Source organism: Amblyomma maculatum, chromosome 11, assembly GCF_055883805.1.
Source record: "Amblyomma maculatum isolate TAMU_Amacu chromosome 11, ASM5588380v1, whole genome shotgun sequence".
NCBI lineage: Eukaryota > Metazoa > Arthropoda > Arachnida > Ixodida > Ixodidae > Amblyomma > Amblyomma maculatum.
This window is the reverse complement of record NC_139354.1, coordinates 94,862,902-94,888,692: the sequence shown is the minus strand read 5'-3', so window position 1 is coordinate 94,888,692 and position 25,791 is coordinate 94,862,902. Positions and strand designations below refer to the sequence as shown.

The 25,791-nt window shown below is 47.5% G+C and overlaps 1 protein-coding gene, 1 long non-coding RNA gene and 1 pseudogene across 2 annotated transcripts in view; 2 read left to right on the top strand and 1 right to left on the bottom strand.

Moving 5' to 3' along the window:
- The window catches only part of LOC146174426 (uncharacterized), a 493,807-nt gene that overhangs the window by 15,183 nt on the left and 452,833 nt on the right, over positions 1-25,791 (top strand). The window lies entirely within an intron of this gene.
- Positions 492-7,801, bottom strand: LOC146174433 (uncharacterized; annotated as a pseudogene).
- LOC146174432 (uncharacterized) overlaps positions 24,207-25,791 on the top strand; it is a 112,547-nt gene continuing 110,962 nt past the window's right edge. Inside the window, exon 1 of the mRNA XM_084583340.1 lies at positions 24,207-24,626. The gene's annotated coding sequence lies outside the window, so the exon portion shown is untranslated. The remainder of the gene's footprint in view (positions 24,627-25,791) is intronic.

The window sequence follows — 25,791 nt, the reverse complement described above, 5'->3', positions numbered from 1 at the left end:
CACCTCTTCTCACAACTTCGTCACCCATCACAACCTTCTTTTTTACCCCCTTCCTCAGCGCAGACTAGCAGGCCAGATGTTCAACTTTCCTGCCGATCGGTCTTTCCATTCAATAAACTCATATATCTATCTAGACACATACGCGTACATTTTTAGCTTCAAACGGGCACCAAGTTTTCACAGCTCTCGGAAGAGCAAAATCTTTGGCAGTACTGATACATGTGCAGCGAGTACTCACCCCAACGGCATTTTTTTTTATTTTGCAGTGAACATATGAATATGCAATGAAACACCAGAAAAACAGTTCAACACTTTGTTGCTTGATTTTCTTACCAGGTTTACAATCTCTACAAAATCATTTGTTAGCTTTTGTTGGCCGTTTCATATTCTCACACGCGTAGTAAAGCCCGTTACCTTGGCGTTATGGCTCCTGCACCCACTCATTTCTCTAACCTGCGTCGCCACACAATAGCAACATGTGGGGTGCACCTTCAAGACTCGAGGGTAGCTTCCTGAGGCGATGTTATCCACTGCTCATACAAAAGCTCTCGAAGCAGAACATACTCAAAAACACGCAAAATAGTCAACTTCTTCCTGGTTTCAATGATTGCAATTTCGAATGTTTCAAAAGCTGTTCGAGTCATCGTACGCAAAGCCAGTCTTATATTTGGCCAGTCAAATTACAGAACATTGTACTCGCATAAATATCGGGTCTTGAATATTTGGGGGCTGGGCTTTAAAAAAATCCTATGCAAAATCTACAACCCCATTCGAGCTGAAATTACGTTCACAAAGTAGCAAAATATGGTCTAAGTTATCTGATAAGTGATTGAACATCGGTACTTGCCTAGATTTTCCGGAATCGACGGAATATTGCTCTCGGCGGCGTGCACAAATTTCGCAGAAGCGAGTCGAGAAGCTGCGGTGACATGGTGCGCCATCTGTCGAGCGGCGAGGTAACCGCCATCTCCGGCAAGGCCATTGGTGCCGTTGGCGCGCTTGCTTCGAAGGTGCAGATCGTCTGCTCGTTTAAAGTAATACCACAAGGAAGAGTCACCGCTTCTCTTACTAAAAACAGTAGTGGAAATGCTACATCAGCAGCATTAGAAACAAAAATAAATATTAACTCGTCGCTTGCTCTTCCGCTACGATTCCGGTGCCGTCTGCTTTTGACTGTTGGTCTGTTCTGACGACTCTTGCTCTGTTCTGATCCCGAGGAAAGATCGAAATTTTTTGTGTGTTCGCCCTATAATGCATTGTGTGCTGCAGTGATATGCGTTCATTTTCAGCGATAGAAAAGGCGGCAGCTGTGTCATGGCTTGTTGAATCCGGGTCAGTTCACTGCGTACGCACGAAATTCAAGGTAAAATTTCGCCGTCGTCCTCCTTGTGAAAGGTCGCTGCTAAGATGGAAGAAAATGTTCGAAGAAAGAGGCTGTCTTAAAAAGAAAGAAAGAAGGGATAAAGGGGGAACACATCGCAGTATTGCTGATGCCCTTGAGGGTGCATTTTCGTCGGACCCTCAGATGTCCTGTACGCGCGCTGCGCTGTTGTTCGGAGTGAGCCCGTCAACGGTAAGTCGCGCGATGAAACGCAAGGGCTTCTATCCGTACAAGATGCAAACTGTACAAGCGCTTTCAGAAGACGACAGAGACCGTCGGCTTCAATTCTGCCACTCGGAACAACGAAGGATAACTCAAGACCGGGGACATCTGAACTTTTTATTATTCACTGATGAATCCATTTTTCACCTGGATGGAAAAATCAACAAGCAGAACACTCGGTTTTGGGCAAAAGACAATCCTCGTTTTTATTCCACAAACGACAAGACCCCACATATCATGGTTTGGTGTGGATTGTGGCGCGAGGGGCTCGTTGGGCCTTTTTATTTTGAGGACAACGTGACTGCCGAATCATATTTGGAAATGCTGCAGCAGAAGATTCTGCCAGAGTTGGAAGCAACACATATGCAGAAAGAAATCTGCATATTTCAGCAGGACGGAGCTCCTGCTCATTACGCCAGAAGTGTCCGCAACTGGCTGGATGCAACATTTCCAAACATGTGGATGGGTCGAGGCTCGTCCAACATGCCATGGCCGCCCCGTTCACCTGACCTAACTCCATGCGATTTTTTTTTTATGGGGCTATCTAAAAAGCCGCGTGTACCGCCGAGGCCGACTTCACAGTTGTTCAGAGCTGAAGCAGCAAATTGAGGCTGCTTGTGCAGACATCACGGAGCGCATGAGGGCATCTGTCTTCAAAGAATATGAAGAAAGATTGCAAAGATGTATTGACGCCGCCGGAGGACATTTTGATGTATAAATCACAGCAAGCACTTCGACGTGAACGCCTGAGTACTGTTCGATGTAAGTGCGTGTTACAGTCTCAGGTGTTTTCACTACGATCTCTTTCATATCCCATGAGCAGCTTGCGGACGTTGAACCACAGAAAATGATCAGCCAGATTGGACCAGATATTGACGGCACCGGAATCGTAGCGGAAGAGCAAGCGACGAGTTAATATTTATTTTTGTTTCTAATGCTGCTGATGTAGCATTTCCACTACTGTTTTTAGTAAGAGAAGCGGTGACTCTTCCTTGTGGTATTACTTTAAACGAGCAGACGATCTGCACCTTCGAAGCAAGCGCGCCAACGGCACCAATGGCCTTGCCGGAGATGGCGGTTACCTCGCCGCTCGACAGATGGCGCACCATGTCACCGCAGCTTCTCGACTCGCTTCTGCGAAATTTGTGCACGCCGCCGAGGGCAATATTCCGTCGATTCCGGAAAATCTAGGCAAGTACCGATGTTCAATCACTTATCAGATAACTTAGACCATATTTTGCTACTTTGTGAACGTAATTTCAGCTCGAATGGGGTTGTAGATTTTGCATAGGATTTTTTTAAAACCCAGCCCCCAAATATTCAAAACCCGATAGATTAAACAAAAACATCTAAAATGGTCTTAGCTTGTTCTTAATGATTTCAGTTGGTTTCAGCTGGTCCCAACTGGTACTTAACTGGCATTGACTGGTCCCAGAAGCCTAGTTGGTAGACTGCGGGTCCCAGTTGGCGGGGATGTGAAATCAACGGGTACTAGCTGGCTTTCAGGTGGGAGTCAGCTCGTACCAGCTGGCAAACCAACAGGCAAAATATTTTGTTTTTTTTTTTTTTTTGGGGGGGGGGAAGCCTTACCATATTATATGTCCTTTGTCATTACAGCAGCTGAGGTCAGTTGCGTGTTTTATCAATCTCAGTAGTAAAAGCTGCAGCGAAACCAATAAATTATCAGTTAGAGATTATGACTGTTCGTAGCTGACAACCGCCACAGCAATTTGTCGCTGCTGAGAGTGAAGATGCAGATTCTCCAGCGGATCAACGTTGAAGATCTCTACAAGAAGTTCTCCCAGCTAGAGAATCGAAAATTTTGTAGAAACGTAAATACCTTAATAATGCGAAAGCATTACTTAGCTATATTCACAGATTCCTGTCCGCAGACCGCGTCCGCACACCGCGTTCACAGAACGTGTCCGCAAAATTGTGTCCGCAGCAGTTGTGAGTATTAGAGAAGTAGTAGAGGTTCATGAGTGGTATCAATCGATAGAGGGTGACGTAAAGTTGTGTCCAAAAAACTTTTACGCCAATATGTTAATTCGGTTATTATTTGAGGCAAAAAATTTAAAAGTAAAGGAAAAAAATTGTCTCATTAGCCAGTGGCTCGGCGCCACATTTGAATGTATCACATACTAAAGATTGTTAATTAAGGCAGTCAATTAGGGTGATGTCAGGATGTATAAAATACTAAATAATTATTTAAATTAGTCAATTAAGGTTACGTCAAGGATGTGACGTCACGCAACTTCAAGTCACGCCAAGAGAGAGAGAGAGAGAGCAGAACTTTTTATTTATTGCAGCGGATGAAGAGGCTCCGGCCCTCCGTCGCTTGGGATGGATGGCGGGTGCCCCGCCTCAGACGCAGGCCGACAGACGTTGTTGGCCGGCGGCGTCCCAGGCCAGCTGGATGGCGGCTGGCTGGAGCCCAGGGTCCGAGCAGCGCAGCATGGTCTCCCAGAGTTGCGGCGTCAGATTTAGACCCCTCCCGGGAGAAAAGGGGCAGTCCCAGAGGATGTGTTCGAGGGTCCCTCTCGAGTCACAGTTTGCACAGAATTCAGATCTTTCTCCTGGGAGCATATGGCTCACCAGGAGTGGGTGTGGGAATGTCCCAGTCTGAAGGTGACGGCAGGCGACGGCCTGCCTGCAATTTAGGGTAGGGGCTGGCGCAGCAGCCACCCGTCTACTGAGTCTATAATGCTGCAGAATTTCTGTGTAAGATTTGGCACACTCTATGCTCCCCGCTCCAAGCCCTCCCCCCCCCCCCCCCTTCTGCCGGCGGCTCGGTGGTAGAGCCCTCGAGCCATGGCATGGGCGGATTCGTTGCGCGCCAATCCCTTCCTATGCTTTTTTCGGCTCTGCTTCCGGTTATGTGACGTCACATCCTTGATGTCACATTAATTCACTTCTTTTTTACGTGCTACTATCAACCTCCGGGCGCTAGGGACAGCATTAAAAGTAGAGAAGCCTGGGTAACCCTGCTGCGAAGCGACGTATCCGCTGACCAGCAGAAAGCCGTCCGCCTGGCGGCTGAGGCCGCGAATAACCAATGTATATTCGCCAGTCCTTAGTCGCGGAGGTTCCAGCCCCCGTTCCTCAGGCCTGCGTGCCAGGAGCGGGGAGTAGGGGGCCTCCTAAATCGGTGGAAATTAAAGTTTTAATCAATCAATCAATCTTCTTTTTTACGCATTTCAGTGTTTGATACTTTCAAATTGCGCGCCAATCCCTTCCTATGCCCGTTTTGGCGTGACTTGAACGCCAGTGTGCACTGGAGTCCAAATCAGCTGTATAGTTCAATCTCACGAACTATACAGCTGATTTGGACTCTAGCGCACACTGGCGTTAAGAGCCCTGTGTTTGCAGAGCCACCGGGGTCGGAGTTGGGGTTTGGATGTGAAAATCAGAAGGCAAAGAAACGGTAAACATCTTGAGGAACCCTCATAGTCGAACACGGTTCCTACGCAGTGCGAGGTGAGCCCGCAACCACTCTTCCACAGAGCGGATTTGTTTGTGTCCGAATAAAGGTGGGCCTAATGTATTCATCATCTTATGACTGTCCGGTAATGCTTAAATACGTCATTAGAAAGAAGATAATGACGGAAGTAATAGGTAAAAGAATAGATAAGAACATTTACGCTTTGCTTACCTGCGATGCGGCGCTCACTAGAAAATTCCTTTGGTCGCTCCCCACCAGATGGCGCGAGCCGCCGCCAGATTCAAAGCCTTAAGGGCCAACCACATGGAGCGAACTTTCTCTGCGAACTTCATGCGCTGGCTCGAGAACTCTCTACCCGAGCCCCGGATGATCAGGCACCCAACTCCGCGCAGGAGGCCGCATCCGTCCTTTCTACATACCACCAAATCACCACATTCTACAAACACAACCGCATGACACTGCCACCACCCCACAGCACCTTGTCAGACGGATTGTTTCATTTCCCCCTACCGTCTCTCATGCCTTCACCCTGGCTTGCCCCCTCACTGCGACACCTGTGGCGAGCCCAAATCCTCACTTTTCCACTACCTGTGGGAATGTCCTTATCCCCAGGCATTGCCCCCCATCCCCCATGCCATCTTTTCTTCCTGGGAGGCTGCTTTGCGGACAGCTCAACCCGCCGGTCAGAAATGGCTGGTGGATCGGGCTCTATGTGAAGCAAAAGCCCGTGGACTCCTGGACTAGTAGGGGACCACCCTGGAAGACTTTTTTTTTTATTATTAAATAAAGTTGTTTCCATCCGTCCATCTATGCGGCGCGGCGGAACGCCGACGCACCGTCGCCGTGCCGAACCACATGCAGCAAAAACTGGCGGTGTCGGCAGCGTCGGCGCCCGAGTGAGAAAACGCACAACCTGGGTCCGCTTCAACAACGCACTTTTCATACTAAGTGACATTTCAACACTTAAGCAGCGTCTCAGCGCCTGACAGCGCTTGTATGCAGCCTCCGAGTGTACGTCCGACGCCGCAGCAGCAGCGTACTGCAGGCGCGTCTCTCTGAAGCAGGGTTTGAGCCAGTGTTGAGTGGAACGTCGAAAAAGCTCCCGCTTCAGCTGTATCATCAGAGTAGCCAAAATCGTAACGCTTACAGCATCTTATGGCGGGACCTTACCAAAGCAGTGCCGCCCGCTGGCGCGACGGACGACAGTGTTCTGCCGTGCGCTGCTCCCTAGTCGTCGCTAGGCCTATATTGTTTCGCATCGATGGTACAGTACATGAAGCGGCGCTATGAAATTCCTTCGTGCTATATTAAATGGTCTACTCATTGAACTGCCCAATTCTCCATTCTTATCTCAGACAATAAAAGCAAAATATGATTAATTTCGGCTCCACTTTCTAGTGGAGGCGGCGCGCAAGCGGACCGGCCGTGACCGCAGCAGCCGTGCCGCAACGGCGGCAGCTGGTTGTGAGTAGAACCTTGCTTGCATCGCAGCTGTCGCTGCTATATCAATCACTCGGTACGGCTCAGCAATCCTCAGGAAGGATGCAGCATTGACATTTGGCTTATTATTTACGAGAACAACAGACTTTAGCACACTTTTCTGAAGTTTTGCGTATCGCCCGCGCGCACGACTCGGAGCTGCAGCCGGCGCGGATGGATGGATGGATGGATAAGGCTGAACCCACTGAATCGGGCGGCGGCGTCACAAGCCGCCTAGCCATGAGTGGTAATATAGTTTGAACCTGTTCTTGCCTTGCTTTCAGCCACCAATCAGCTAACCTTCGTTTCGTTATTTCTACCCTTTTAACGTCTATTTTTCCTCCATTATCCTGAAACCCCGATGCTTTGGCTAAATCTGCCCCATTGCCTTGAACTATAGGACGGAGCTCTTTACAGGAAATTATTAAGTGTTCAGCCTTTTTTTCATCCTCCGCACACATCCTGCACAGCGTGTCTATCTCTTGGTGCTTGCCTCGGTACGCCTTAGTCCGCAATAGTCCTGTCCTAGTCTCAAACAACAATGAGCTGCCCCTAGAATTATCGTAAATGTTTAATTTGGCTATATCCTGCTTGAAAGTTCTGTGCATTCCCAATGCTGATTTGGTCTCCATCCCTGTTTTCCACAGACCCCTCTCTGTTTCTTTAACCTTTTTCTTAACTGATAATTCCTGGCTTGTCCCCCTACTGCTGTTCAAATATTTGCTTGCCAATTTTCTTGTCCGCCTTCTCCATCTTGTACCAACATTCCTCATGTAGGGGTAGCTGAAGACTTTCCTAGCTCACCGCTTTTCTCCCATTTTTCTCAATCGTTGCTCAAACGCTATCTTGATGCCAGCTTCCCTGCTCTCAAAAGAAGACCATCCCAGGTCACCCTGCACACCCTGGTTTAGCGTATTCCCATGAGCTCCCAAAGCACACCTACCCACCCCGCGGTGCTTAATTTCCAACCGTGCTCGGACCTCTGAACTCATATACAGGACTGCATTGGCAAAAGTTAGACTAGCAACCATCACACCTTTCCAAATCCCTCGCACCATTTCATACCTATTGTAATTCCACAGTGCCCTGTTTTTCATGACGGCTGCTTTTCTGCTTCCCTTAGCTGCCAAATATTTTTCATGCTCTGTTAGATATTCAGCTCCATTATTTATCCACACCCCAAGATACTTGTACTTATCCACTACTTCCAGCATGTCCTCCTGTATCCTATGTTCGCCGGCCTCATTATCATTAAAAATCATGACTGACGATTTTTTCTTGCTAAACTGCAGACCTAACTTATCTCCCTCGATACTACAGATATCCATCAACTCTTGCAAATCTACCCAGTTGTCAGCCATCAGTATCGTATCATCTGCATACATTAGTCCTGGTAATAACTGTTGGATGAATTCTCCTGAGTAAGGAAAGGTTGAAGCCGAGTCTACTCCCCTCTAGTTTAGCCTCTAATCCTTGCAGGCAGAAGTGCTGCCATCTCACGGTGGTTGCGCCTAGGAGCGGCCGTTCAGTTCACAAGGTTTGCTGCGGTTTGATAACTCAAGAGGCAGTGCCCTACTTTTTGAAGCTATAGATCAGGGTGCCTTAGAACTCGTAGCCACAAAAAGAAATTTAACAATGGAGATGACGCCTGTAGTGTATGTGGTAACTCCAGTGAAACAATTGACCATATTATACTCGAATGTATTGGTATCCACCCGGAAGTCGATGCAGGCGCAGTAACTGTTCCTGAAGCTCTGGGGTTTTGAGGTACCAGTGGCCGGGTGAATAAACCGGCGGTGGAAACTAGCAAAAAACGACTGGAAGATTGGTGGCTTAAAAGCAGAGAAGTGACATAATGTTAGTAATGTAGAAACAAAAATTTAATAAATAGAATGATGGTTTAGTTAACCAATCTAAATTAATAATTAAGATATAGGGAAAAAATGAGCATGATAGCTACTGCTACCACCCCGTTTCAAAGGGGACGCTCCTATATACCATCCATCCATCGCGGGAAAATCGCTCCACGTGGGTCGGCCTTTATACATCCATCCATTGTCTTCAGAGCATTGGGGATAAAGACTGCGAAGAAGAAACAGACTACACCGTTGAAACCGGAAGATATTAACAAAACAGTGGTTATCTGATTATTGGTTAAAATCAAGGCAGGAGAGAAATTTCACACTGCACTAAATGCAACAAAAGCAAAACAGACTACTTGATGCGGCTAGGGGACGTGTGCCGACTCATACATCCATCCGTCGTGGCTGTGGCTGGGCACGGGTGCGGGTAATGTCTTCTCGGCCCCATCACGCTGCTTGCGCTCAATGCTTGTAAGATTCAGGCCAAACTGGGAGGGGAGGGGGGGGGGCAGAGGGGGACCGAGATTTGAACGGAAGGTGCCGAAGAAGAGCTTTTTGTTCTGGCTGGAATCCTGTTCTTAGGTTTGTGCCCTGCACCATCGGCTCCAAAGGAAAGTGAGGGTCTCTCCCAGAAGACTGCCCAGCCATTTCCAATGTTTGCCATGACTTTTGGAATATTGTGGAAATATGCACTGCACTGAGTCTGTATATAAAATTCTTTATACTCGGGGACACCTTTTCTTGGCACTGAAGCCAAAGCTACAGAGCCAAACCGCACCCTCTTCCTACGCAGCTGAATATAGTCCCTAGTTACAGGAGTAGTTTATGAAAAAACAAATTGAAATCATAGCGCTAGTTAATTGCGGTATATTTTTTACAACAGAACTGATTTTCCGAAACGAAGCTGTTATGCCTAAAACACTTGTCTTGGTTCCACCTGGTTTTCTTCTTTGATGTCTGTCGCGGGTTTTGGAGACCCACACCCCTTTTTACCCCTTGATTGCTGACTACGGTATTAAAGTTAGCGACCGCACAATCAGTGTTGGCACTGTCTGAATTAACGTGCCAGAGCCTTCCCGTTTTGCTGAGCTTAAAAACACGTTCCAAGCCTACGAATGCGGTCACTCGCCATTCAGACAGCGGCCGGACCCGGCGATCTGGAAGGGAAATGGCGCCTGCGGGCACCTTTGCGGTACTCTGAAACTTTTCCAGTGACTCTGAGGCGAGACGGAGACGGCGGAGGATGGGAGGGTGCCGGGCAGTGCAGCGCATTCGAATGGCGTTGCGCTTTGCGATGGCGGGATTGAAGCGCCGGCGGCGGAGCATGTTTTTGGGCTCTAGCCGTGGGCAGACTGAACATAATTTTGCTGTAATGCTTCACCAGCCGAAAATAACTCAATTTCACTAACACGCGCATATAACAGCTTAGTCAAGAGGTGTACCGCTTCGTTCAAAAGTTGTGTCTGCTCCTCTAATGTCGCAAGGTATGCTTTTGCGTCAACGCATGCTGTATGGGTTTTCCTCTTAATTTTTAGACCGAAAGTGCGATGGGAAATAGCTCAGCAATCAGCAACACAAGGTTAACCCCTCACCCCTTTCGCGGCGCGCGTACACGGCGGAACGAAACGTTGGACATGACCCTTTTTATACGTAGGAGCGCTTGTTGCTAAAACAAGCTATCTCTCATAACGTAGGAATAATATGACTTCTGATTATATGCTTAAATAATACAGCAAGAGCCGGTCGATTTCGTCCTCCTCGACAATGTCTAGACGAAACCCAAAACAAGTCTGAGCATCGCTAAGGTCCCATATTGTAGTCAGTTCAGTTCAGTTCAGTCGTTCAGTCGTGTCCGACTCTTCGTGACCCTATAGACCATGTCACGCCACGCTTTCCGGTCTCTCACTATCTTCCTAACATCACATAACTTCATCTGCAGTGCCTCGAGGATGCCATCTAACCATCGCGTTCGCTGCCTACCCCTTCTCCGGCGACCCTCAACCTTTCCCAACATCAAATCTTTCTCCAGCGACTCCTCTCTTCTCATCAGATGACCAAAGTAGCTGAGCTTTAACTTTAGAATTTGACCCTCCAATGAGCAGTCAGGGTTTATGGTCGACAATATCGACTGATTTGATCTTCTGGCAGTCCAAGGAACTCTCAAAAGTCTTCGCCAACACCACAATTCAAACGCGTCAATTCTTCGGCGGTTAGCCTTTTTCACAGTCCAACTCTCGCATCCATACATCACAACTGGAAAGACCATAGCACGAGTTATACGGATCTTGGTTGGCAGACTAATGTCTCTGCTCTTTACTAGGCGGTCAAGGCTAACCATTGCTCTCTTTCCCAGAAGCAGGCGTCTCCTAATTTCATGGCTGCAGTCTCCTTCCGAGGTAATCTTGGAGCCCAAGAAGAGAAAATCTGGCACAGCTTCCACTTCTCGTCCATTGATGCTCCAGGACTTGATAGTGCAAGACGCCATTATCTTTGTCTTTTTAATGTTCAGTTTAAGCCCAAATTTCTCACTCTCTTCTTGTACGCGCATCAGAAGTCTCTTAAGTTTCACTTCACTTTCTGCCATTAAAGTGGTATCATCCGCATATCTAAGGTTGTTGATACGTTTTCCAGCAATCTTCACTCCAGCTGAAGACTCGTCGAGACCGGCCTTCCTCATGATGCACTCTGCATATAGGTTAAATAGGCAAGGCGACAGTATGCAGCCTTGCCTCACTCCCTTCTCAATCGGAAACCAATCAGTAAGACCATGCCCAGTTCTGACTGTGGCCTCTTGCCCTTCATACAGGTTCCTGAGGAGACAGATGAGGTGTATTGGGACTCCCATCTCTTGGAGAGCTTGCCACAATCTGCTGTGATCTACGCAGTCAAACGCTTTCGCATAATCAATAAAGCAGAAGTAGATGGGTTTCTGGAATTCTCTTGCTTTTTCGATGATCCAGCGAAGGTTGGCAATTTGGTCTCTAGTTCCTCTGCCCTTGCGAAACCCAGCTTGCACGTCCGGAAGCTCCCGATCCACATACTGCTGCAGCCTACCTTGGAGGATTTTCAACATCACCTTGCTAGCATGCGAAATAAGCGCGATCGTGCGGTAGTTGGAACAATCTTTGGCACTGCCTTTCTTTGGAATGGGGATGTAAACTGACCTCCTCCAATCCTGTGGCCACTGCAGGGTTGTCCAAATCTTCTGACATAATGTATGCAGAATGTTAACAGCGTCATGGTTGAGGTTTTGAAGCAACTCAGCTGGAATGCCATCAATTCCGCTAGCTCTGTTCTTAGCAAGGCTGGCTAAGGCCCATTCAACTTCTCTCTTCAGGATGCCCGGCTCGAGATCAGTAATCACAACCGTCTTATGTTGGGTTTGCACATTCGGGTCCTTCTTGTACAGTTCTTCTGTGTATTCCTGCCACCTCTTCTTTACCTCTGAGGCTTCAGTGAGGTCCTTGCCTCGTTTGTCCTTTATCACGCCCAGCTCTCTCTTTTTTTTTTTTTAGAAGCCTCCATATTGTAGTGGAGGCTTCTAAAAAAAGAGAGAGAGAGAGAATGTGTGAATACTACAATATTTTCGCTGAAGAAAAAAATTCTCAGTGACCGCCATCCACGGCGGGCATGCAAGAGTGTAGCTGACACCGCGAATAGCAGACGACATGGGAATGGTATCCGTTGTGATGTCATCAGCCAATGGTTGCCAGACCAGAAAAATGATTTCGATAATAATAATAAAAAAAGGTTGGTTGGGTTGGTTTGTGGGGTTTAACGTCCCAAGGCGACTCAGGCTATGAGAGACGCCGTAGTGGAGGGCTCTGGAAATTTCGACCACCTGGGGTTCTTTAACGTGCTCCTATTAATTTATTTCAATATTATCTACTGCACCGAATGGCTTCAAATTTCGAGGATTTATAATTTACCGTGTGTGGGGGGAAATGCAATAATCAGTTTATGCTCAATTGTTAGATGTCATGATCCTTTTGATGACACCGGGTGCCTATCATCCTCCAACCGCACTTTGTGCAGCCTCTTTTGGACCCGCGACGCAGCCCTCAGTTTTCGCTTGATTACCGGTGAGCGGTTACTGCTTGGTTTAGCAAGGTCGCACTCAATGTTAAGCCACGCACGTTCTGAAGGCCCTGTTAGACCTCGTGAAATACTGCAAGCAGGCGTAAGATTTAGAGGTCACTGCAGAAACAGCAGTGGGAGAATGGCAAAGCATTAGCGCTACAGCAACATTTTTGTAATTTTTACAGTTTATTATTTTAGCGTTTTTATTTTATATTCCTTTTTATTCTATGTGTCGGAATTTGTTTATTTTTCTTCGTGTTTTTAGTTTTTATTTTATTCTTTGATCCCACTAGCTATCACGGATTATTATTTTATCAGTATATCTGTTATTAGAGAGTTTTAGAATAGGGGGCCCCAAGCTTTTGGGCCCCCAAGGAGCTTGGGGCGTCGAAATGCGCATGCGCAGAACGTAAGGCGCGCTTGGGGTCTTGGATTAACGCTAGGGACGGCCACTAGAGAGTTTTAGAATAGGGGCCCCAAGCTTTGGGGCCCCCAAGGAGCTTGGGGCGTTGAAATGCGCATGCGCAGAACGTAAGGCGCGCTTGGGGTCTTGGGTTAACGCTTGGGGCGGCCCCTATTTTTCCAAAATAGCGTTCGCCCCAAGCCGCCGTTGGGTCGCTTGGGTTACGGCAACATGGCGGCGCTCGGCCAAGCGGCGGCCGTCGCCTCGGCACACATTCGTCGTCACCGCTCCATGGTGTCACGCGTTCATGGCAAACGAAAGGCCAACGAAGCTTATGCTATGTCTCATGATGCCCGCACAACCAAATTTTAGCGATAAAACGCCCTATATTTTCTGATTGCTTCCGGATTTACCGAGCTGCTAGGCCTAGCGAGTTCGCCTCGTTTGGTTGCCATGGGGACCAGACGGCGGAAAGCGCGGAAGGTTCAAATGAGTTTTCCCGGCCTCGGCCTGGATTGACAATTGGCCGATTTCGTCTTGTATGACAAAAACAGTTTATATAACTGGTAGTTTCAATATAGTTTTGTGCAATAGTAGCGCTTTTTGATGAACAAAATAGCGTTGTTGGCTCTTATATATTTAAATGCTTTTTCTTGGTTTACCGTCGTGGCGCTGCAATCGACGAACGCAAGCCCGGCTCCGCTGCGTCGGGAAAACCCCTATTCTAAAACTCGCCGCTCGACTGGCACGTTGCGCAGCCGCACGCTATTTCCTTGGGGGCCCCAAGCCTTGGGTCCCCCTATTCTAAAACTCCCTACTATTTTTCGGAAATAGCGTTCGCCCCAAGCCGCCGTTGGGTCGCTTGGGTTACGGCAACATGGCGGCGACCGGCCAAGCGGCGGCCGCTCGCCTCGGCACACATTCGTCGTCACCGCTTCATGGTGTCACGCGTTCATGCCAAACGAAAGGCCAACGAAGCTTATGCTATGTCTCATAATGCCCGCACCACCAAATTTTAGCAATAAAACGCCCTATATTTTCTGATTGCTTCAGGATTTACCGAGCTGCTAGGCCTAGCGAGTTCGCCTCGTTTGGTTGCCATGGGGACCAGACGGCGGAAAGCGCGGAAGGTTCAAATGAGTTTTCCCGGCCTTGGCTTGGATTGACAATTGGCCGATTTCGTCTTGTATGACAAAAACAGTTTATATAACTGGTAGTTTTACTATAGTTTTGTGCAATAGTAGCACTTTTGGATGAACAAAATAGCGTTGTTGGCTCTTACATATTTGAATGCTTTTCTTGGTTTACCGTTGTGGCGCTGCAATCGACGAACGCAAGCCCAGCTCCGCTGCGTCGGGAAAACCCCTATTCTAAAATTCGCCGCTCGGCTAGCACGTTGCGCCGCCGCACGCTATTTCGTTGGGGGCCTCAAGCCTTGGGTCCCCTATTCTAAAACTCCCCATTGATTGCCATCATCAATATTTATCATTTTACAATTTTACACATCCTCTAATGCTTTCATTATTATAACGTCCTCCACCCAGACATCTACACTAGTGATATGTGCAGTGTATGTCAAGTGGGTCCGGCGGACCAATGGCACATCATGTGGGACTGTGCCAGGTTCCCGACCGAAGCTGCATCCAGGACATACCCGCCAGAACCAAATACACACAAGGGCATTAAACTATGGGCCGTCCAGCAGTCCCGGGGTGCGCTTGAGAAGCACAAGCCTCACGGCCCACCACAAGCGGGCCAAAATGAGGTAATGCATAGTAGGGAAAAACCTCGGGTCGACGCTTGGCCAGCTTCACTATGCATTAAAAACTGATCTATTTTTAAGAAGGGAAAGGCGTGGTAACTGCTTCACTTGTTTTCTGTGGACACCGCAACCGCACCGTAAGGGAAGGGGATGAAGGTGGGAGTGAAAGTAGAAAGAGAGAAAGAGGAGCCGTAGTGGAGGGCTTCGGAGTAATTTCGACCACCTGGGGATCTTTAACGTGCGCTGACATCGCACAGCACACGGACGCCTCCTCGTTTCGCCTCCATCGAAACGCAGCCGCCGAGGTCGGGTTCGAGCCCGGGTACTCCAGCACAGTAGTCGGGCGTCTCACCACTGCACCACCCCGGCGGGGCTCCTCCACCCGGACATCTACACGAGTGATATGTGCAGTGTATGTCAAGTGTGTCCGGCGGACCAATGGCACATCATGTGGGACTGTGACAGGTTTCCGACCAAAGCTGCATCCAAGACATACCCGCCCAAACTTCAAAGTGCTGTACAAAGCACACATAAGGGCATTCAACTATGGGCCGTCCAGCAGGCCTGGGGTGCGCTCGAGAAGCACAAGTCTCACGGCCCACCACAAACGGGCCAAAATGAGGTAATACAGAGTAGGGCATAACCCCGGGTCGACGCTTGGCCAGCGTCACGACGCATTAAACCGTCGTTTGCCGGAATCTCAATAAAGTTGTACATACATACATACATACATACATACATACATACATACATACATACATACATACATACATACATACATACATACATACATACATACATACATACATACATACATGCATACATACATACATACATACATACATACATACATACATACATACATACATACATACATACATACATACATACATACATAATTTGGTTTGTACGTACGTGCATAAGTACATACATACGTGCAAACGTACAGTCTTTGTCAAAAGTGTAGGGTCCAGGGGGTCCGCTTCTGATTCACTTTGTGCGGCTTGCATTTGCAGTGTTCGTAATTTTTTTGGTGGTAAGAAGATGTTTTGTCCTACCTTCTACAATAGGAAAGACCTCCACTAGTGCTAAATCGGCGTCATTACACGGCTCAGAAGTCGACCCCCCGCGCTATACACTTTTGATAAAGGCTGTACATACATACGTCCATACATACGTGCATACGTACATACATACATAATTGGTTCACAGGAAGGGAAAGGTGCTGTATCTGTCACTTTTTCTGTGGACACCTAAACCGCGCTGTAAAGAAAAGGAGGAAGGTGGAAGTTTAGGCGGAAAGAGAGAAAGAGAAGCCGTAGTGGAGGGCTTTGGAGTAATTTCGCCTACCTGGGTATCTTTAACGAGAACTGCGGTCGGGATGGAAACCGGGCACTCAGGCACAGCAGTCGGGCGTCTTACCACTGCACCATCGTGGCGGGGTAACCGATCATTGATATTGCCGTGAACTATTTAAATCTTTATTTGTTCCTATTCGACAGCCGCTGGCATGCGACCTTATCACTGAGATTCTAGCGCACATAGCAATTCTGTATTCCGTGGTTGTTCATACTCGTTGTCGCGAGACGACGCTTTATCATTTTCTTGGTCGCGAAAGATGCGTCGGGAAGTATCTCGAAGATTCCAGCCTTTCGCGTGTGTTTATACAATGTTCCAGGTCATGCTAGTGCTTCCAGCTTTATCTAGATCTCTCCTCGCCTCTTTTAAATTCAGTGCTGACAAGTGAGACTGGAATTCTTTGTTCGACGACCGCCGAGCACGATTGTTTCTATCGCCGCCGCCGAATCGCTAAGTTTTTTTGCAGGCGCAACTCAGCCCAATAAAGAGTTTCTTCAGTGCACTGCACTCACTGACTCTTTATTGTGTCATCAACCTTGTCACCACCATGTGACAATATATTGATGCTATCGCGTCGAATATGTTGTGTACAATACATCACCATCTTTTCCTGAAAAGGAAAAGCTTTCGATCAACTTCGTTTTGGTTTCGCATCTCTGTTTAAAAGAGAAAAAAGAGAGGGATGAAAAGAATTGTCTTTTCCAGCTTTCGAAATTTTTCTAAGGGGAGGGGGGTGGCTGCTCCTGGCCCAACGAGGCTGGCACTGGTAGATCACTGCTGCTTGCGGCGGGGCTAGCCTGCCACCATATTTTTATCTGTATTGTATGCCGTCATTGCACCCGCTACCGTTTCGTTGGGGGACGACGGCTGTTGTGACGGGCGTGTTTATCTCCCTCTTCTTTTTTTTTCTTCTCTATTTTCTCTTCTTCCCGCGCGAGGCAACGGAGGTGGCTCAGCTACACAGCCAGTAGCAGGCCCGTGCATTTTCTTTTCCTTCTTCCTTCAGTCACAACAAGGCTGAAATCTCAAATAAATCAATCAATCAATCAATCAATCAATCAATCAATCAATCAATCAATTAATCAATCAATCAATCAATCAGGAGTGTATCATGCACCCAGCATTTTGCTTCTGCGTTTTCAAAGACTACATCCAAGTAAAGAGAAAAATGACACAAACAAGCCAAATCCATTTATATATGTATTGCGCCCATTTCCTGTCGAAATATTCGCTTTTCCTATGCTTGGCATAGGAAAAGCGTATATCTCGACAAAAGCAAATATTTTGATAAGAAATGGGGAAAGGATATGGGCGCAATACATATATAGAATGGATTTGGCGAGTTTGTGTCATTTTTCTCTTTACTTGGATATCGACTTTGAAAACAACGAAGCAAATTCATGGGCGATACACGGGTTACAGCTTGAGATGTCAATCTTCGATAAATTTCGAAAACACGAAAACAGAATTCTTTTCCCTATTATTTTTTTAGACCGAGATGCGAAAACAAAACGGAGTTGATCTAAAACTTTTCCTTTTCAGGAAAAGATGGGGATCATTATCACTCGTTACTGTTCAGTGCACAACGAGTATCAATGATTGCTGTGAACTTCCTTTCCGTAATGAACTTCAAATATACGCAAACAAGTGTTTGCACCCGCTGGCTAGTATATGCACGTTACTGCAATACGCCCAATTTTTAATGGAACGAAGTTCCCGCGCGCGACAGTTGCGTGTTCGAACCCGAACTCAGCGGCTGCGTTTCGATGGGGGCGAAACGAATAGGCGTCCGTGTTCTGTGCGATGTCAGCGCACGTTAAAGATCCCCAGGTGGTCGAAATTACTCCGTAGCCCTCCACTACGGCTCCTCTTTCTCTCTTTCCACTTTCACTCCCACCTTCCTTCTTTCGCTTACGGCGCGGTTGCGGTGTCCAGAGAAAACAAGCGAGAAAGTTACCGCGCCTTTCTTTTCTTATAAATCAATCAATCAATCAATCAATCAATCAATCAATCAATCAGTTGCGTGCGAGATCTGTGCACGAGATCTGTCATATTCCGCGAGATGTGTTCTTGTCTAGCGTTCCTGCCATCTGCAATCCCACACTTGAACGCGTACCAAGGAACGCCACGCAACAGATGGCGTAGCGTATTGCCCACTGTGGTATTGCCGTTCCCCGAAAACTGCAGCAACGGAACTGAAAAATAAAACAACCTTAGGTTTCGTTTGAGCATGATGCGCTGTACGGAAACTGAAATAAAATGTTAATGAAATAGTTTTACGGCTTATAATTACTAACTGTAAAGAGCGTAATACATCGATGGCGTCCGTCGCGCCAACTTCGCGACATTGAATAAGTTAATTTGAAAAATCGGCGCGCCGTAAACCTGTAAAAAAACAAGATATTAAAGCACGTTAAAAGGCGTTTGCTGCTGAGAGCTGTGTCTGAACGCAATCTAAAGGTACCATTCCCTCAGTGAAGACAGGAGTTGATTACAGTGCAGGTAATTGTAATAGTGTAGAGGCGTCCGTGTGCTGTGCGATGTCAGCGCACGTTAAAGATCCTCAGGTGGTCGAAATTACTTCGTAGCCCTCCACTACGGCTCCTCTTTCTCTCTTTCCATTTTCACTCCCACCTTCCTTTCTTCCCTTACGATGCAGTTGAGGTGTCCACAGAAGCGTAACAGATACTGCGCCTTTCTCTTCCTGTGAACCAATTATTATTATTATTAATATTAACCGTTGTCATAAACGTCATCTCCTGACTGCGTTCGCGGCTGGTTTTGCTGCTGTTAAGAACAAAAAACATGGTATTATGCAACCTCAAGGGGAACGTACCCCAGGAAATATGGTCGTAACTTATTTGAATGTTGTGAATTAAAAATAAAATAAAATAAATGTACCTAAAGGAATAGAACACATTTCCTTCGATCAGGTACGTAGTGTTAATCCAATACGCCACAGAAGCGACGGGTAGTGCTGTCTTTAAATGCGCTCTTGTTCGTTTTGATTCAACGTACTTAAAGATGGTGCGACGGACGCAACTAGCATGGTCAAAGGATTTCTGGAAGCAATTCTATTCCAGCAAACTATTTTATTGCGTACGCATTTTAGTTTATGCACTTCAATGTGTACTCAGAAAGCATATAGATTTATTTATTTCCTTTTTGTTGTGTTTTATTTTTTAGTGACATCACCTGGCATTTCCGTTACTGCAGTTTTCAGGGATTGGCAATACGCCACGGTGTACCACCCAAACACACTTGGCGGAGAAAGTGCGACAGATACTGTGCATTTCCTTTCCTGTTAACCAATGGTAATTATACGCATGTGCGATAGCAGCGCACGTTAAAAATAATGATAATAAATTTCGTGGCGTATTGCCAACCCCTGAAAACTGCTGTAACGGAAGTGCCAGGTGACCATCACTAAAAAAAAAAAAAAAAAAAACACAACAAAATGGAAATCAATAATGCTATATGTTTTCTGAGTATACATTGAAGTGCATAAACTAAAATGCATACGCAATAAAATAATTTGCTGAAATAGAATTGCTTCCAGAAAACAAGATCCCCATGTAGTGGAAATTACTCCGTAGCCCTCCTCTGCGGCTCCCCTTTCTCTCTATCCACCTTCACTCCCACCATCCTCCCTTCCCTTACGGAGCGGTTGAGGTGTCCACAGTACAAGTGTGGCAGATACTGTGCCTTTCCCTTCCCGTGAACCAATTATAATGAATTATACGTATGAAGCACTGCAACGCGAACGTCGATAAGAGGCAGACGATGAGAGGCAAGAGATAGGAGAGGAAGGGTGGACATTTGTCATTATCCTTTTTAAAAAGAGACGTCCAGAAGACCATCTGTTGTTTTGTTTTATTTGGATGGTTGTAGGCAAACGTATTTGAGGTGTTTCGGATTTGAGGGTTGAGTGAGGATTTGAGTGAGTAAAAGAACAGACAGCTCTCATGTACGTTGATATCTCTGGGAAATTTGCACTGTCGTTTTAAATTGAGACCCCGCACGGCTATTCACACCCACCTTGGATGGTTCAAATATTGGCTTTGACGGTATGCGACTGAGTTCAGCGATTGGTTTGTACAAAGAAATGTCACCATGTGGACGGCTCTGGATACTTAGCAGAATTACACGCATATCATTCAGACCCTATTTTACAGTGCTTAGTGAGGCGACATTGGAGGAAAAAATTATTATGAGGAATTTTACTGCGTTTTTTTTTTTTCCTTTCGGGAGATGAAAAAAAAAAAAAAAAAAGAAACGTGAAACTGCCTTCTCGAATTTTTTGCTCTGCGTTTTTTTCTCTTCCGCATACCTGAATGGGAGAAATGTCTGCATTGTGCAAAAAATCCCTCAAATGTTTTGCGTACATCGTTTCTTCTTTTTCTTTTTTAACAAATAAACAGGCACTTCTGGTAGAGAGTGCCTAATGCCCGAGCGGGACCACCGGGTAGCACCATCTTCTACTGCCTGAAGCCCAAACGATTCTCTGGCGACGCACACACGTCACCCGCCTCAGACGTGCTTCTTCAAAGCGGGCGGAATGTAGTTATACGGCGGAGGACTGCGCGCCGAGAAAGTGGAAACGTGGGGGCAGCGGAGGGGGGTGAATCAGTCCTTTGGCGGCAATACCTACAACAGCGATATGGAGCTGCCACTGAAGCTCCGTCTGAAGGCCCTTTTAGCTCGGCGACAGCACTAGTAACATCCAGGGCCTGACAGCTGCAAACCAAATATCAAGAAAGAGTGGGAATCGTGTCATGATCTTTAAGGATAAGGCCGATTGGCGCCGCGAACCGGTCAGCACACTTTTCAATCATGTTAGTTAAATGTTGAAGTGATTGAATGTTTGCAGAGTGTAGATCAATCTTTGAGGTTTCAAAACCAAGCTCACACGGGGGCCCCGTTCGTTGTCAGCTGGGCTGGGTCTTGAAGTTCCGCAAATTAGGCCACCCCGAAGAGACAATATTTCCATAGCCAATTCCATATTGCTTTTAACTGTCGCTTAGAAGCTTTCGAGTTTGCCAATGTCCTTTACACGAAACTTCAGTTCCTTCTCGTTTCATTTGTTGTAAATCGTCGTCACTGGACGGTCCCGGAAGGGGCACCTGCCATGCAAGAATTTGAAGCCGAACAGGCTTCCCTGACGGAGCTGTCCTGATGCAAGCAGAGGCATCATTACTTTACCGGAGGTTTCTCACAAATATGAGAGAAATAGAGAGAAAAAAAAAAAGAAATGAAAAAGATACATCCGGCTCCAGTTCCCTTATTTCACACTCTCAGAACAGCTGCAAAAAAAGAGAAAGCACTGTACCAATTATCAGCAATACATATTCCGGCAGTTCGTTCAACACTCCATTCCCACTATACGGTCGACTTGTCTCCGGCAGGGCAAAGAAGCCAGCCTCTAAAACACTGCGAGCCCCTAAACACCGCGAGCAGAGAAGCCGAAGCCATGCATGTTAATGTGTTCTGCGGGAGCCTTCGCCTAGCCAATTCGGTCTTCAGAATTACCGTTGACAGGTAACAGGCGTGCTTGGGGCTTGATTTTCACTCCTTGTCTTCCGGACAAAAAGGTCGAAGAGAAAGCGTCCGGATGTCGCGTAGTGAGAGCGCGTGTGCGACGCAGCGCTTTACAAAATGGAATCAGGGAGGGAATGAGACATACTCAAATTAATTAAACTCATTTGCATAGTTTTATTGTGATAAGGCAATTGTTTCAATTGCAGAATGGATATTCGCAATGGCACCTCAAATACCTTGCATTTATCCCGCTAATAAGGCCGCTTTAGGAGGAGCTGATTTACAATATGTATAGGGTGTCCCAGCTAACTTGGACCAAGATTTTAAAAAATACGGTTAGCCCTAGACCAGTTAAACCGATTCAGAGCTGTTCAGAGTCGCCTATGCTAGCCTCAAGAATTTTTTTTCGTTCACTAAAATTAATTAGTGAAGACTAATTAGCTGTTTATGGGCTATGGAACGAAAAATGGTAGGGGTAGCATTAAGGGATAGGAAGCGTGCAGACTCGGTCAGAGAAATAACTCAAGTTACTGCCATTCTATACTGGAAATTAATAAAAAGAAATGGGCATGGGAGGACATGTAGTGCGAAGAGAGGATAACCGATGGCCGCTTAGGGTAACTGGATTCTGAGGGAATGAAAACAGCATCGGACGGCAGAAAGTTAGGTGGGCGGATGAGGTTATGGAACTTCGCAGGAATCAAGTGGATGCAGCTCGCACAGGACCGGGTTAAGTGGAGAAATATGGGAGAGACCTTCGCCCTGCAGTGGGTATAGTCAGGCTGATGATGATGATGTAATTATTGGCTTGAGAGAAAAAGTGTCAATGCAAAAGTTGCAAATCTCGAAAAACAGGTAGCTACATTGTTTCCACCAAACTAGCGTTTACGCAAAGTGATATTTTTACCAGCCGAAAACAACAAACGCCCCCCCCCCCCCCAAAAAAAAAAAAAAAGAAACAAAGAAGAGAAACCTCGACAGTGCGGCATTGCTTTAAACCCTCGAGTCGCGCCCGAGATAACAAAATCTGTTTTTCTGGGCCGTGCTCACTACGCTGAAGCTGGTTGTACGCACTTGGCGAATGGTTTATATTAACAACTGGTCACGTGACAGCATTTTTTGAAGGCCTATAAATAGGCTGGCGTAAGTAGCAGCACGATGGAAACAACGTAGCAATCCGTTTTTCGAAAATATCTACAAGTTTGCTCTGACACTTTATATCTCAGGCCAATCATTACAAAAATAGCTAATTAGTCATCACTAATTAATTACCTTTAGTGAACGAAAAAAATACTTGAGGTTAGCATACGCGATTCTCAACAGCTCTGAGTTGGGTTCACTGTGCTAGGGATAACCGTATCTTTGAAAATCGTGGTCCTAGTTAGGTTATGATTATCTTTGAGAGTTTAGTCCAGGTTATGATTACCTTTGCGAAATCGAAACTGTGCGACATTTTTTTGTGTTTTCTAGAACACCCTAACGTTTTTATAGTCTATCGCTCTCTGTTTTCACTCAGCTTGTCAAAGCATACTTACGTAATACTTTTCGATGTGGTTTGGATGTCGACTGACGTTTATTCTTTTACTGGGTGGAAATACAGGCACCCCAGCGTAAATGTCTGTGCTCTGTTATTAAGCTTAATCTTACACAATACGTTTAAAACGGTTTCGAATCGTGTTACAAGTATAGAGAAGATTTCTTGGCATCTCCTCTTCGCCAACATACGATGGCAGTATCGCGTGTTCAGCGTAGTGGATTCTTATTACAGCCAGATGTGTTGTTGCTTTCTTTCTTTTCACCCAGAACTGTGCGCTGACAAAACTGTCATCTGGGAATGTCAGTAATAACAACAATGACACGTGTATATAGCGCGCACCAGTGTCGGCCTGCAAAAAGAAAACGTACAAGAGCAGGGTATATTATGTGGCGCGTCATCACTACATAATATTCATCATGACGGAGAACCTTGTTTTTCTGCGAAATACGGATAAAATATTTCCGCGTGAACTAGTGATTAACCGCGACGCTGTACTGTATCTATTCTAGCGAGAAAATACCTAACGTATGCAAAAAGAGGCGATCTGTCCTCCACTGTGCGAGCATGTTAAAGTAAACCAACGAAAATATAAGCCCGCCAGCGCACGATGACCATCAAAAAGGGAACAGTTTACTACGCAATCAAGTTCACGCCCCATAACGCATGAACGTTACACTGCATTCGCCGTACAAGCGAACTGAATCGAATAAACCGCTCATTTGTGTCGTTTTCAGCAGCGAGAGATACAAATCACGCCCCAACACTTCCGCGCGTATGGCGTCGTGGCCTTTGGAGAGTTGGGACCGAGGGCAGCGTTCGCGTTTCTGACTCAGAACATACGGGCGACCATGTTGCACTGTTGGGTGCTGCTGCGAAGGAACAAAACAAAACCAACAAATATGAGGAGCCGATCCAGGCTTTGCTGCTGCTGCTGCAGCAGCAGCAGCCTCGGCAAGCGCCTTCGCAAAACCGCAAACAGAAGCGGCAGCAGCCAGCAACGCTCCTTCGCAGCTCGAAGCCAGCCGGGCTGAGCAGAGAGCAAGGAGAAAGAAAGAGTGAGAGGAGGAGCGAGGAAGTCAACGAGATTTTGGGGAGAGAAAGAAAGGAGCGCGAGAGAGTGCGTGCGTCCGCCAGCCGCGCCAGGTTTTCGTCGCAGCAGGCATGAGTCACCCCTGTGGCGTAAGCAAAAGCTGCACGGGGGGAGTCTGCCATGGCGGCTAGCGAGCGCTGCCCGGTGTAAAGAGCTTCCTGCTGTCGTTGCGATCGCCGCTTTCGCTCGCGCTGCAACGACGGGACCGTGTTGAGTCGTTCGTCTTCTACGATCATGGTGGTGGCATATTCGTGTTGCAGCAGTAGCGCGTTGAGTGTGCGCGGCATCATCGAAGTTGTTGGCCGGTGCGCCTGAGCTACGCGCCCGAGTTGTCGGGAAAACGAGAAAACAAAGTCACGCAGCCTCGTCTTCGTGCTCTTCGCTACAACTACTTCGGATGTGTGCGCTGGTGTGCGTTGCTTCGACGAGTCCTGCCGTGGCTCAACGCTGTATGGCCGCTGGGAGTTCGGGGTGAGTACGCACACGCATCTCGCGCCGCGTTTCCTTCTTGTTTTTGTTTTTGGCGCCGTGCTACCGTTAGTAACGTCGCTCTTGGTTTCGTGGTAGTTGTGCTCGGAGGAGCGGTATGCTCCGAGCGGCCTCTCCGGAACGCGACCGTACTCGGATGAGTCAGGCAGCCGGATAAGCGTACTGCCGGCGGATCTGACTCATGAAGGGAGGCGTGCGTTGAACCGCCGTTACAGCGCGCGCGACATCGAGCACAGAGGAAAGCCTCCTCAGCTCCGGCCTGTTCGGTTGCTGCCAAGTTTTTTCGCACGCCCTTGGAGTTGAGGCCTTGCCCGGGGCCCAAAACGAGCACCCGCTGTCCGCCCGCGACTGCTTTTGCGCGCGCGCGTGTGTGTGTTTTGCATGCGCGAAGCGAACAGGCTCCGCTGGCAAGTAAAAACGACAGACACACGCCAGCTCTCCCACCTGCGCGGCGCGCTCCTACAGAAGCTTGTATGTTGTCGCTTGCACCACCGGGTTGCAATGCCCGTTGCGTTTCCTGCGGGATCTCGTTTGTAAAACCGGCCTCCGCAGAGATGAACTCCGATTTGTAGTTGATATTTTCTGTTGCCGCGACACTGAGGTGCTGCATCGTGCGCAAGTGTTTGATGTTCGAAGGGAGCGTGTTGCTGTTCGCCTGGCTTGCCGGCTGTGCTTGTGGGCGTTGCGGGCAAAGTGGTTGTCGTGCTGAGGCAGCGCGTATCGGGCACACTCTGGCGTGACGGAACGACAGGCAGTCCCCCCCGCCCGCCTTTTGCGGACGTTGTCTTGGCTGGTTGCCACGTCCGTGTGACGCTGCAGTTGTGGCGTGCCTGCTGTGGGAGTTCGTTTGGTTGTCTTCCGACGCGCTCGGCTGACGGCCCGTTACAATCGCCCGCGAAGACGCCACTACGCTCGTAACGCATGCGCTGAGCAGCACTTTTCAGGTGCCGTTGCCTGGTTGTCACTTGGAGGTGTCACATTACCCGGCCTTTGGCGACTAGCTTCAGGCTGAAACGAGTGGATGCTGCGTGAACGAAGATTAGTTCATTATTAATGCATCGTGAATTAGTGGTACAGATCGGCAAGGCTGTCGTGGTCTGTATGCGGAAGAGGTCCTGGCATTGAGAAGTCGGAGCACCTTGGTTGC